General features: G+C 38.4%; 1 long non-coding RNA gene across 4 annotated transcripts; it reads left to right on the top strand.

The window, feature by feature from the left end:
• Positions 1 to 7,839: 7,839 nt before the first annotated feature.
• LOC108261453 (uncharacterized) lies at positions 7,840 to 12,014 on the top strand. Of its 4 annotated transcripts, none has more exons than XR_008395116.1 (6): positions 7,840 to 8,421; positions 8,962 to 9,017; positions 10,516 to 10,548; positions 11,277 to 11,397; positions 11,626 to 11,690; positions 11,980 to 12,014. It is a non-coding gene; the product is annotated as an uncharacterized LOC108261453 (long non-coding RNA). The 4 variants fall into 4 exon arrangements; XR_008395114.1 differs by having other exon boundaries at positions 10,533 to 10,548; XR_008395117.1 differs by lacking the exon at positions 7,840 to 8,421 and adding an exon at positions 8,433 to 8,508.
• The last annotated feature ends 1,511 nt before the right edge of the window (positions 12,015 to 13,525 follow it).

Here is a 13,525-nt window from a genome sequence, read left to right on the forward strand (position 1 = left end):
ATTCCCTGTGTAGGCTGTTGCTATAGAAACGATAAAGTTTTAGAGCATGTTCTGGAGAATTCGAAGGCGGTGTGGTATAAAGTGAATCAGCAATAAAGTTCTCAGCTTGAGTTGTTTTGTTTGCGTGTAAAGTATACAGACAGAGGATATTTCACTGAGATTATGTTAATGAAAAGGCTGTGCCTATTGTACAGGATTGTTGTGATTGTCGTGCAGCTCTTGTAAGATGTGGTAAGGAAATTTGTGAAATACAAACACAAAGAAGTGGTGGTTGCTTCGGATTAAGAAGAAAAAAATCTGCCAAATTGATACGAGTGTAATATAAACAAATGTTTGTGATGCCTGTGAAAGTCTTTCAAAAGTAAATCTGTAGGTAGTTTCCCTTCTGAAGACTGGAGCGAGTAAACACTCCTCAGGCACTGCAGAGTTTTTGTGGAGTGTGTGTACATTTTTGGACCAAGTGTGCCCTCTAGTAGCTGACGGGTTTCTCCCTCTCTCAGATTGTTTGCAGTTCCTCCGGTGTAAACTATAACACGTTAAAGACTTAACGATCCGTGCTATTCAGTAGACGTGTGCCAATAATCAATTCCTCAACGTATCACACTGTTTAACACGCACAACAACAAAAAAATTATAAAAATCATCAATACTCCTGCTTTCAGTTCAGAAAGGGGCGGTCTCCACGGCAGCGGTGGAAGACCACAGCAAAAAGATATCAGGTGTGTGTGATAAAATTATTACCTAACTTGGAATAAAAATAAGTTGGAATGAACTGAATGTAGCAATACTTGGTCTAGCATTAGTGCCATGTTCACATATCTGATTATTAAACTATGATTTAAGACTTTTGGCACTTCCAAAATGAAATTAAACAAAATCCAGACATGTAAAAAAAATCCACTGGTATAAAATAGCTCAAATAAAAACATAGTGTATAGTCAATTAATTTAAAAACAAAACCTCTATCTGACTGGCTCAAAATTATGAAACAAACATCACTTATTATGAAATTCACAGTTGTGATTAGTTTTAATTGCTCCCTAACGACACCATACCGACTTAAAATTGGTTAAATTCATTCAAATAACGAGAAGATATTATTATAATCGCCTACTACCTAGGCAGCATTTTTTAAATTGTTTTTCAAGCTGAGCTTCTAAGTAATTGTCAAATTTGTAAAGTTAAGGAAAAAGTCCACAATGTCACGTCAATCTACTATAAAGATTTTTTAAAGTTTTGTGCTGTTCGATATAATGTACCATATACATTAGCGATATGAAAACTGAATATTCGCACACGCCCACTGTGCGGTTCTAACCAATCCTGTTAATGTACAAACATAAAATGGTTAAAATGACCTCACATGAGCCAAATGAGAGAGTAACAGAAACACAGACAGCAGACTCAAAGGAAGGGCCTCAAATGTAAAGCCTTGAACGCAGAGCCTCAGACGGACCGCCCCCACACCTCAGACGTGCACAGCTACACACATAGAACCTCAGAGGTAGAGCCACAGATGTAGAGCTTTCAGAGGGAGATCCTCAGATGAGCAGCCTCAGATGTAAAAACCTCAGAACCTCACATTCTGCTCTGGATTTGAGAGTTAAGAGTTGGTCCTACAGTAGTGTGACTCTCCACTTCCCATCAGATTTAGGGACACGCATGTCAAAGTTCCAGTAATGTATTTTGTTTGGTCCCATAAGGCGAGTCAGAGTGTAAATCTACGTTACTGAAGTACACTAGTGACTGTAACTCGTCTGATGCTAGGCACAATTCGTTAGCCGTTCTCTACACCGTCCATTAATGTGAAGGAAAACTGATTAGACCATTAGGGTTGATTAGGGTGGTGGAGCGTTCTCAGTATTTTTCTGGGATTTTCTCGGACTCTCCACCGACCCTTAATTGACCTCTCGGAGTTTCTTCCTGTAGGGAATAATGAAATACATGAACCGGATGCGTAGGGCGCCGATAGATTTGAGAGGCGGATGCGTAGGGCGCCGATAGATTTGAGAGGTGGAGATCTAAAAATAGTAGTGATACACAAGCTTGGTCGCAGTCGTGTTGATTAAGGAAAGCTACAAGGTTACAGATGTGAGGTTCTGACCTTTACGGTACAGTGAGGATGAGCAGAACATCTACACAGCATGGAACTGTGAATAGACTCAGTGTCTGTGGACTCGTGTACACACAGTTTGGTGAGATTATGCTACAGGAACAGTCAAAATACACCATGGCCTTGAATGTTTTGGCCCTGTCGTAAACACTAAACAATCACAACTACTCTGTTGAGAGCGAGAAATGACCTCACAGAGTGGTGTGTGTTGACGTCCATTTTATATAGTTACTGTTTCTGATAGAAAATCGATCTCCCTCGCGCGCTCTCAATACTGCACTGTAACAGTGTGGGACAGAGACCCAAACAGCAAGGTGAAAATGATCTCTCTGCAAAACATGCGTAAAAGTCGTTTAAACAGATTACACAGGGTCTCTTTTTCCTGCAAGGGGTATGTCAACTTCAGACCAGAACTATATACCCACCCAGCTACCAACACACACACACACACGCGTGCACACACACTAATTCAGCCACTTAAAAACAGCAAGGAATTTTATAAACAATTAAAAATAGACTATAATATGAACATTTTAACAAATTAATAAATAGCACAAAAAACACACCAGTTAAAACACTGTAAATACCCTCCTTTATCAAAAGTCTGCTCTTGCGCCCACACTCTCGATCTGATGCCAGCTGGAGCCGCCTCTTCATGGTCCCCTCGACCTCCATCTCTGCAGCTTTAGCCATGAAGAGGTTTCTATGAACTGCAGCTTTGGAATAAAGCAACACATATCGTACAGTCATTATGAATCTTAAGCATTAATTACACTTATACCACGGTCAGTGTGAATACTGGATTCTGATTGGCTGGAAGGTGTGCATTATAACTGTTTATTGCACAGGTAGTTCCAGCCAGTTTGATCACCGTGATCATTCCTAAATCTTATCACACTACTTTATCTCTGTGTCTGATTTATTTCAGACAAAATTCCAGATCTAACCACCTAACTTATGGAAATTAAAGTTTATTTTAAACTACTTTTTTCTTTCCAGTTTCATTTTTATTGAACATTTCTCCTGAACACGTCTACATGTCAGCTGAACATCACCTTTTCTCTTCTCTCCTCCCCTCCCTTTCCCAAGGAAAACAAATTGAGCAACACACAGCAGTAAACATTCACAGGTTTTTCTTCTTTTTTCACTAACAAAGGAAAACAAAATTAAAAATGCAGAAAACCTGCCCCCCGCCTCATCATGGATACCCAATAACTGTCGCTGGTTATAAAGATATTGTAAAATCCAACAACAGGCACAAAAATTTAAGTGGGAAGTGTCTAACTCCATAAAGTATACAATAAAGGGATGCCCTTTATAAAAAAAACTTGTCCGTACAACCATTCATCCTATATGTTATTTTCTCGAGTTTCAGAAAAAACATCACGCCCTTTAGCCGCTGGGAGATAGATGGGTATTTAGCAGACTTCCACTGCAACAGTAGGGAACGTCTTGCTATAAGGGATGTGAAAGCAAAAACATCCTTTTGTATCAAGCTCAATGGAACTGAGGCATCAGGAATCCCAAATACAGCAATCAATGGACAAGGATTTAAATCTACCCTGAGAATAGTGAGGTCTGAGGTCTGCTGAGGGTGCGAGCCACCACACACTGGCTTGGACTGGGACAGTCCACACACAGGTACTTCTTCATGCAATTGTATTTATCCTTACGGTTGGCTGACAGGATCACAACCCCCTTACACACATGATTTAAAGTGAGTGCTTCAGAACAAGAAGTAATGGTAATCTGTAGACTGAGGCTGTAAATCTGAAATTATCTTATGCCGTATGCTTAGACCCATAAAAGGATATACTGTGACAAAAATCACATAGAAGCAGTTGCACTGCACTGCGTGTGTCACATCACAAAAGGTGAAACGACTTTAACAAAGAAAATCAAACAGCAATATCCTTAAACATTAAATTTTGAAATAAATGAATACACAGTTTCATTTGACTTATTTACTAGAAGTGTCAGGATACTAGCTTTTATTTTCCTTAATGGAAAGCTTGAGTATCAGCCGATACCCATCCGATATCGTTTTCTTTAAGATCTACAACGCTCATTATTTTAACTGAAGCACTCGGTTTACCATTAAACTTTCATACAGAAACCCATACATAAAGTATGAATATAATGAATTCAATCCTAGCGAAAGAACAGTCACGTCTCTTACATGCATCAGTTATATGATGTGATTTCTGTTATCTCTGATAGCTGATCCACCGTGTTTTTTTTTTTTGTTTTTTTGTTTTTTTTGCTGCTATCAGGTCCTGTACCAGTGCCATCTATATTATTTACCCATAGTAATGTAGGTTTTTTTCTTCTACCCCCCACCCCCTTTTTATTTATTTATTTATTTATTTTAAATCATAGTCTTTTCAATCATATATTTCATATCACATTCAAGCAGTTATCTAATCAGCCAATCATGTGCCAGCAGCACACTGCATAAAATCATGCAGGTACAGGTCAAGAGCTTCAGTTAATGTGTACATCAGACAACCATGGCATGGTTACTGGTATCAAATGGGCTGGTTTGAGTATTTCAGGAACAAGGCGTTTCCATCCACACACAACTGTTGCTCTCTCAATGTTTTTTGCACCATTCTTAGTAAACTCTACAGACTGTTCTGTGTGAAAAGCCCAGGAGATCAGCAATTTCTGACATACTCAAACCAGCCCATCTGATACAAACAACCATGCCACGGTAAAGTCACAGAGGTCACAATTTTCACCCATTGTGATGCTTGACGTGAACGTTAACTCAAGTTCTTTTTATGCATCGTGCCGCTGCCCCATGATTGAATAACTACATGAATGTGAGGGTGTTTCTAATAAAATGGACAGCAAGTGCATTACTTATTCCTTCAAATAATGAATATAACGGTCGTTACATTACTAGTCACATGTACGGTTTTTCTAAGCAATACAATACATTTTCTATACCTTAACCCCGAAAAAGTATGGATACTAACCTGAACATTTTCAGCATAGTAAAATACTTTAATATTTGAATCCTAAACAAGCTACATGGTCACACTTTATTCTACCAGTGTGTGAGACCCACCATCTGAACCTGTTGCCCCACTCTCTGCTGCAGAGCTCTCAGCAGAGCCTCCTGTCGATCATCGTACTCCATCCTGCACACAGAAAAAAAATGAAGTGGCGGGGGGATAAAAAGTGTTAATGCTGCAATTAAGACATGATCCTTGCTCAACAGGGCTCTGGTTCAAATAAAACACTACGCACAGTAACCACTGCCTTCCGCTATGAATGAAAGAAAAGCTGTCGAGAAGCTCTTCACACACACACACACACACACACACACACACACACAAACTCCACTCAGCAAGAGTGCGACACGTGTCGTGTACAGTTGTGTTCTCTGTGTTCTGTGGTCCCCCTTACTGCTCTCGCTCCCTGTAGGATCCTCTCAGCAGGAAGAACTCTTCCAGTCAGATTCAGCAGCTCGTTCTCAAAGCTTAGACCCCATGTGCTGAGTGTAGTCTGAACACTGGCATTCCTGGAAGAGATTCACTGAAAAATTCAGCAGTGTAAATTGGTATAACGTTCATTTCAAACATTTAATCGTACACCTTCAGATCAAAAGGCTTTTAAGATCATGAAAAACTTTCCAGTCGGGTGTCCACAAACTTTTGATTGGTAGTGTATATTACTATTAAACTTGTGTATTAAACTTAAGAATGATATAATCAGAAAAACCATCATGCTATATGTTCAGCCTCGTGTTGCCCGGGATAGTCTCTGTAAAGTAAATACACATCCCTTATATGCATGCTACAAATGTTTCTTTTGTAAAATTTGCCTCTGGCTTGCACGTTAAGGATAAATTTCTAAATGTAAAGAATGTATAAGTTTCTGTAAAGCTGCTCTGTGACATCGTACGCTGTTAAACGCGCTATACAGACAAAAGCAGAATTGAATTAATAATGCAGTCGCTTTTATCCGGTACCTGCTCATGTTGTTGATGAATCTGTTGAGGCGGTTCTCCCACTGTTCTGGGGTCAGTCTGGTGTGAGTGGAAAGGTCCTTCATGATGTTAAAGAATAAAGAATGAATGTGTCTAAACGTTTGACGGTAGTGTATGTTTCCAATGCAAGTGCTATAGTATAGGTGTGCTGGGTTATATCTTATATAGGTCTATTAGGTTATACACGTGTCTATATGCAGTGGTTTTCAGTAACTATACAAGAACTGGACTCTGCGCACACTGCAGTACACAAGAGATGATGAAACACATTCTGTTAGACTGCAAAAGGCATGAGGAGTTAAGAACTGAGCTAGAGATGCAGATTGGAAAACCAAACATGACACTAGAGAACTTGCTGGGGAAAACATCTGGGAAAATGCACCTCCCCTAATAAACTATCTAAAAATACTGGGATAAGTGAGAGACTTTAGTAATCTAGTAGGAATATCTAGTATATAGTTAATTATCTCTTTATTTTCTTTTATTTATGGAGTATTGTTTTGGTGGTATTATTGGTAGTATTATTTATTACATACACACTATAATCAGACACTCACTATAATCACACACACTCACTATAATCACACATACATGCTCACTATAATCACACACTCCCTATGATCACATACACATACGCACTCACTATAATCACACACACATACACACTCACTATAATCAAACATACACACTATAATCACACACACATTCACTATAATAACACATACACACTCGCTATAATCATACATACACACTATAATCACACACATCCACATTCACTATAATCACACACACTCACTATAATCACACATACACACTATGATAACACACACTCACTATAATCACACACTCCCTATGATCACACACATACTCACTCACTATAATCAAACATACACACTATAATCACACACACATACATACTTGCTATAATCACACACTCACTATAATCACACATACACACTCGCTATAATCACATACACATGCACACTCACTATAATCAAACATACACACTATAATCACACACACATACACACTCGCTATAATCACACACTATAATCACACACACGTACACACTCACTATAATCAAACATACACACTATAATCACACACACATACACACTCACTATAATCAAACATACACACTATAATCACATACACACTCGCTATAATCACACACATACACATTCGCTATAATCACACACACACTCGCTATAATCACACACATACACACTTGCTATAATCACGCATGCACTTACACACTCACTATAAACACACACTCACTATAATAACACACATACACACTCGCTATAATCACACATACACACTATAATCCCACACACATCCACATTCACTATAATCACACACACTCGCTATAATCACACACACTCACTATAATCACACATACACACTATAATCTCACACATACACACTCGCTATAATCACGCGCACACATACACAAGATTAAGTCCAAATACCGTTCCACAATGACTGATCATCATTTGGAGGCCTGCTTGAGGCTGGCTATCAGCAGCTACTGTCCGGACTATGCAACCCTGGCTGATTCTATTCAGTGCACGTCGTCAGAGTAAGGTAATGACCAAAAATGTACTGAATTGTAGCGTGTAGTTTTGCAAGGTACCTGAACATATAGTGTGTGTGGTTGTGTGTGTGTGTATATATATATGTACATACAAAACCTATTATATATACATATAATATGTATGTATTTAAGTATACGCAGTGTATATATAAATAAATAAATGTTTCGCATTTTTAGTGTAGGTAGATCTCTTCGACTGGTCATGTTAATAGTAGCTCGCAAGTCAAAAAAGTGTGGGCACCCCTGATATATAGCATTAGTAATAACTAAAAAAACGGTGTAATTACCAGTCTTGCCTCCCCACAAAGTCTGTAGGTTTGTGCTGTGTTTGTATGTGTGATCTGAGCGCCATCCGGTGGACAGACGACATTTTTATTTGATACTCGCGCCATTTTTGCGTTGAGTATGGGCGCAACCAAGTGCATAATTGGAGGGGGGCACTCACCCATTTTCCTTAACAAACGGAAATATATTAAAAACGAGTAGACGTAAATAAATAGAATAGATGAAAAGACAGATCAGTTTGCAAGGTTCATTAAAGGGGGACATATAGAAAACATTTTCTACTGTATATTGGGAGGGAAAGATTGGTATCACCTCAACATTGGCGGGGACACGCCCCCCCCAAAAGAATACGTGGTTACGCCCATAGTTGTAGGAGACACAGCAGCGACGGAGTCGGAGTAGGAGACACATTTTTCCTCAGGAGTCACGGTAAGGATGTTTAAATATGATTATAATATTTATGTTTATAATTGTGTTCTTGTTTGCCAATCAACAAATCAAGTTGTTGTTCAACAAGTGATTTTAATCTTAAATTGTAATAGTAATTTTTAACTTGTAATTTGTACCCTCCGTTTTTATAAATTTGTACCCTCCGTTTTTATAAATCTGCTCCCTCCGGTTTTTTTTTTTCGCAAATCTGTTCCCTCAGGGTTTTTTTTTATTATTATTTATTTTTATTTATTTACAGATTTTTAGCAAATCTGTTCCCTCAGGTTTTTATTTTTTATTTTTTATTTATTTATTTACATATTTTTAGCAAATCTGTTCCCTCAGGTTTTTTTTAAATTTATTTTTTATTTATTTATTTACATATTTTTAGCAAATCTGTTCCCTCAGGTTTTTTTTTTTTTTTTAACAAATCCGTTCCCTCCGTTTTTATAAATCTGTTCCCTCCGTTTTTATAAATCTGTTCCCTCAGTTTTTATTAATCTGTTCGCCATTTTCTAATAGTATTCTATGTTGTTCTAGACACAGCAGACACGGGGTTTTCTTTCTTCAATTTTAACTTTTCTCAGGAGTTTAAGGTAAGGATGTTTAAGCGAAATATAATTATAATATTTATGTTTATAATTGTGTTCTTGTTTTTAAACGAATGTTAATTAACTACTTTGTAGTAAGCATCGAGCAGATACCAGACAGTTTTAGTCAGATAATTAGCTATTGCTCCCTAATCTAAATGATAATAATCGAAGAAAATTTTTGTTCAACAAGTTTTGTAATCCGCGCGCGCGTTAAAGTTGGTTTATATCGGACATTCGCTGTACATTCAAGCTTCTCTGTTTCTCATAGAATAAACACACAAAAAAGGACACAATGTGTATTGTCTTAATAATGTGTATTGAGTGGACATATAACCAATACAAATGAATATATTTTTTCATCTTCTGCCGTTAAAGCTCGAGGAAGCGGGCTTTGGGAAACGCAGGTTATCTGCGTGAAGTTAACCCCCCACCCCCACCCTACTCACACACACCCCTAAACGCAAAACTTCGGCAGAATACATACATGTTTCATACAACTAGTTTTAAACATCCACAATGGTCCGAGAGTTGTGTATTAGACCTGTACCTGAGCATTTTGCTTATAAATATATACTCTCTATCTGAAAACATTCAAACCCCTGTCAGAAATTAAGCTTAGTTTTCAGACATTAATGCTAGTGTACAATACATCTAATGTATTAATGTAAGGAGTTAAGTTTTTTCTTCATATGATGTGTATGTGATGTAATTGACTTAACAAATCTCTACAGCATGATGATTCATGATAAATAATCGAGATCTCAATATTGATCAAAATAATCAGGATTATCATTTTGGCCATAATCGTGCAGCCCTACCACACACACACACACATATATACCTACACACACACACACACACACACACACACACACACACACACACATACATACATACAAACACGTATGTGTGTGTATGTGGAAACTTGTGACTCGTGAATGACTTAAATGACTCAGTGAATTAAGATTTAAGCCAAAATGATTTTACTTGTGAAATTGAATTACTGTGAACTATCAAACATCCTTTGATGCAAATAATGGACCTTTAAACACTTAAACAAGCCACTATCTGTCTTCAAACTAAGACTTGAGTGCAAGCATCAAGCCCAACTTGCAGAAAAGCAGAGATGACTTCTCCAAGCAGGACAAGAGTGTGCGGCAAATTTATTTGGCAAATTGTGTGAGAAAATGAAAAAATATATTCAGTTGTATTGTTTCTATGTCCACTCAATACACATTATTAAGACAATATACATTGTGTCCTTTTTGTGTGGTTATTTCTTGAGAAATAGAAGAGAGGATTGCGAATGTCCAATATAAACCCAACTTTATTCTATATATTTAACCCAACTCAGTTTACAAAACCGAGGGTACAGATTACAAAACTGAGAGCACGGATTACACATGGCTGTATTTTTTTTTCTTACCTGACACTTTGTAAGTAGTTATATCATACACTTTCTGTCAAACTGTCAATCAAAGTAATGTGTGCTGATTTATAGCCCTTTGTGCTTCTCAGGCCGACGTTTCTGCAGGTAAGCTAATTTATGACCAGGGGTGGGGGTAACCCTATTGACTGTATCAGTGGGTCAATCTGGCCCCTGTGTGTCTAGGCAGTGGTGGAGAGGGGTGTGTTGGGGAGTACCCCCCCTCCCAACAAAGGTGTCTATGTTAATTGATCAGATTTTTGGTGCTGAAATATGTCTGAAAAGCATATCAATGTTTAATATTGCACATGTGTTTGTGTTACTGTGGTGGTTATTTCGTTATGTGAGTAGTATTATATGAGTAGAATATTTGTTTGTGAAACAAATGTTGATTACGTTTTTAGGGAGGCCGGTTTGCCTTTGAATAAAAAGTTTAGGAGGTAAAGCGTTTTTTGTTTTTTTTAAAAAAAGAATCTGTTTAAAAGAATTGCATGTATTACCTTCTGAACATAAGCCTTTAGGAGGTAAAAAATGATCAAAAGAGCTGTTTAAAAATAATCCATATTGTCTTCCAAAAGACACAAACCTTTAGGATATAAAAATGGTTAAAAGAGCTGTTTATAAAGAATAACATGTATTACTTGACTTCTAAGCAAAGATCCTTATGAGGTAAAAATGTTAAAGTGTTGGCTAAAAGAATCGCCGTATTGTTTAACCTAGAAGATAGGTTTTCGTGAGATGTCTTCCATTCGCTTGTTTCACATCATATGAAAAAACTAAACTTAACTCCATGTATTTTTTGTATTAATTTATCATTTTGGTGGAAAAATTTTTAGACATCATGGCTGGAAATGCACAGCAGGGCAACCAACAGGCTGTACCACAAGACGTGGTGGCGAGACGAGCGTCCCTGCAGACTTTAATTGATGATGCATTGCAGGAGCTTCAGAACGTTGTGTAAGTACACAATTTGTAGTCAACACCTGTTTCAGTGTTTATTTACAGTCACCGTGTTTAACCTCACGCTTCCTACCTCGCTAGGCAGATCATGTCCGAGGTCAAGGCACTCATCACTCAGATAACAGATACGTTAAAGTAACGTCTGAACTTATTCACTCTTATTCTCTGTCTCTCTCTCTACACGTTCATTACAAACCGGTTTAAGTGACTGCGTTTAACGTGCAGCGAAGGACGGGATTAAGACAGGTGAGCTGCATGATGCTCATCATCGAATGATCGTTGAGCATAAGGTACTACACTGAAATACCCTCCGGTCAGAATAACTCTTCTGCACTGTAGCATTGTAGATAGAAGTTGTTTTAGTTTCAGATGGTGTTGTAACCCTCAGGTTCGAGTTTAAAGCAGAAGCAGCATTACAGGAACTTGTCATTAATGTCTCACTGTGACCCGAAAGCTGCTTGTTGGATGTTTAATGTAAGATTAGAAAGTTCAGCTGGTTTATCTCCTTTCAAGTGTGTGTAAAAGAGAACCTGGCTGTGTCCTTGCAGTGTGTGATTTCTATTTCGTCTGTCTTTTCAGAAGGAGGTGGAAGAGAGGTGTTTGTTGTTGTTGTTAAATAAATGGTTTCTTTAAATAACCAACACCTGCCTGACTGTACGAGTTATTTACATGAACCAGCCGCAGGAACGTCTTGCTATAAGGGATGTGAACGTGATAATATCTTTTTGTACAGAGCATAATGGAACTGAGGCATCAGGAATCCCAAATATAGCAATGAATGGGCAAGGTTTTAAATCTACTCTGAGAATAGTGGACATGACAGTAAAGAAACCAGTCCAAAAACCATGGAGATCAGGGCAAAAGAAAAACATATGGCCAAGATGACAGGGAGAGCCATGGCATTTATCAGACTTGTCCTCTACTTCTGGATATATTACAGAAAGTCTCGACTTAGACAAATGGATTCTGTGAAAAACTTTGAACTGGATGAGTCCAAGACGAGCACAGGAAGTGGTAGACTGTATCCTACCTATAGCACATTCCCAACACTTTTCACTTATCTGTACTCCTAACTCCATTTCCCACGCATTCTTAATTTTGGTACTCACCTCACTACCTAACGCCAGAATAAAATCATAAATCTTAGATATCATTCCTCTCTGATGTGGATTGAAGCCACTCAACCCTGTCAAATGCTTTTTCAGCATTAAAGAAATCCCAATATCAGTCGAATGCTTTGAATAAATGGTATTAAAGAGTGTACAGTAGGGATCTCAAACTCAATTTACCTGGGGGCCGCTGGAGGTAGAGTATGGGTGAAGCTGGGCCGCATCAAGTATTCCACAAAAAAAGGATTTCAAGTATTCCAAAAACAGTACAACCGATCCAATCTTCTTTATCTTTAGTAATAACTATTCAGAACATGCAGAACATGAACGGCTCTTCAGAACATAGGTTTCTCTTACTTCCTCCTACTCCTTGCTGCCAGAGACTTGGCAGCGCTTCCTCTTACACAGCTGAGCCACATTTGGCTTGAGGGAGGAAGCAACTGAGACCCTCAGTATGGCTCGAAGATGCTCATCTGTAAGTCTGGACCTGAACTTTGATTTATTAAAGTTCATAGTGGAGAACACCTTTTCGCACAGATAGGTGCTCCCAAAAAGGCACATGATTCGCTTGAACATCTTGGAAAGCTCAGGGAACGTGGGGGGCAATTCTCTCATAAATTGTCCAAGCTTGTCTGTTTTTCCACTCACCTCCCTGAACTTGGCTATGAGTTCAGAACTGCAATGCAGGTCAATTAGCTCCAACTGAACCACAGGGGGGCATCTTCCACATCGAAGGAGAAGGGGTCAGCAAAAAATTGAAACGTGGCTCTGTGTGTCTTGAAGTCTGCAAACCTGTGATCAAATTCTTCCTGTAGCTTTAGAATGGTATCAGCATACTTCTCACCACTGAATGGTGTGCCTGAATCCATGAGCGCCTTGCATGCTGGGAAATGGCAGAGGTTTGTCTGAGAAAGCTGGGCTTTCCATAACACAAGTTTTGTGGAGAATGACAAGCTGGCCCTGGCCTTGTAACTTCTTGCTCAGTACATTCAGCTCCTGTGTGATGTCAACAAGAA

Source organism: Ictalurus punctatus, unplaced genomic scaffold (genome assembly GCF_001660625.3).
Source record: "Ictalurus punctatus breed USDA103 unplaced genomic scaffold, Coco_2.0 Super-Scaffold_100068, whole genome shotgun sequence".
Classification (NCBI taxonomy): domain Eukaryota; kingdom Metazoa; phylum Chordata; class Actinopteri; order Siluriformes; family Ictaluridae; genus Ictalurus; species Ictalurus punctatus.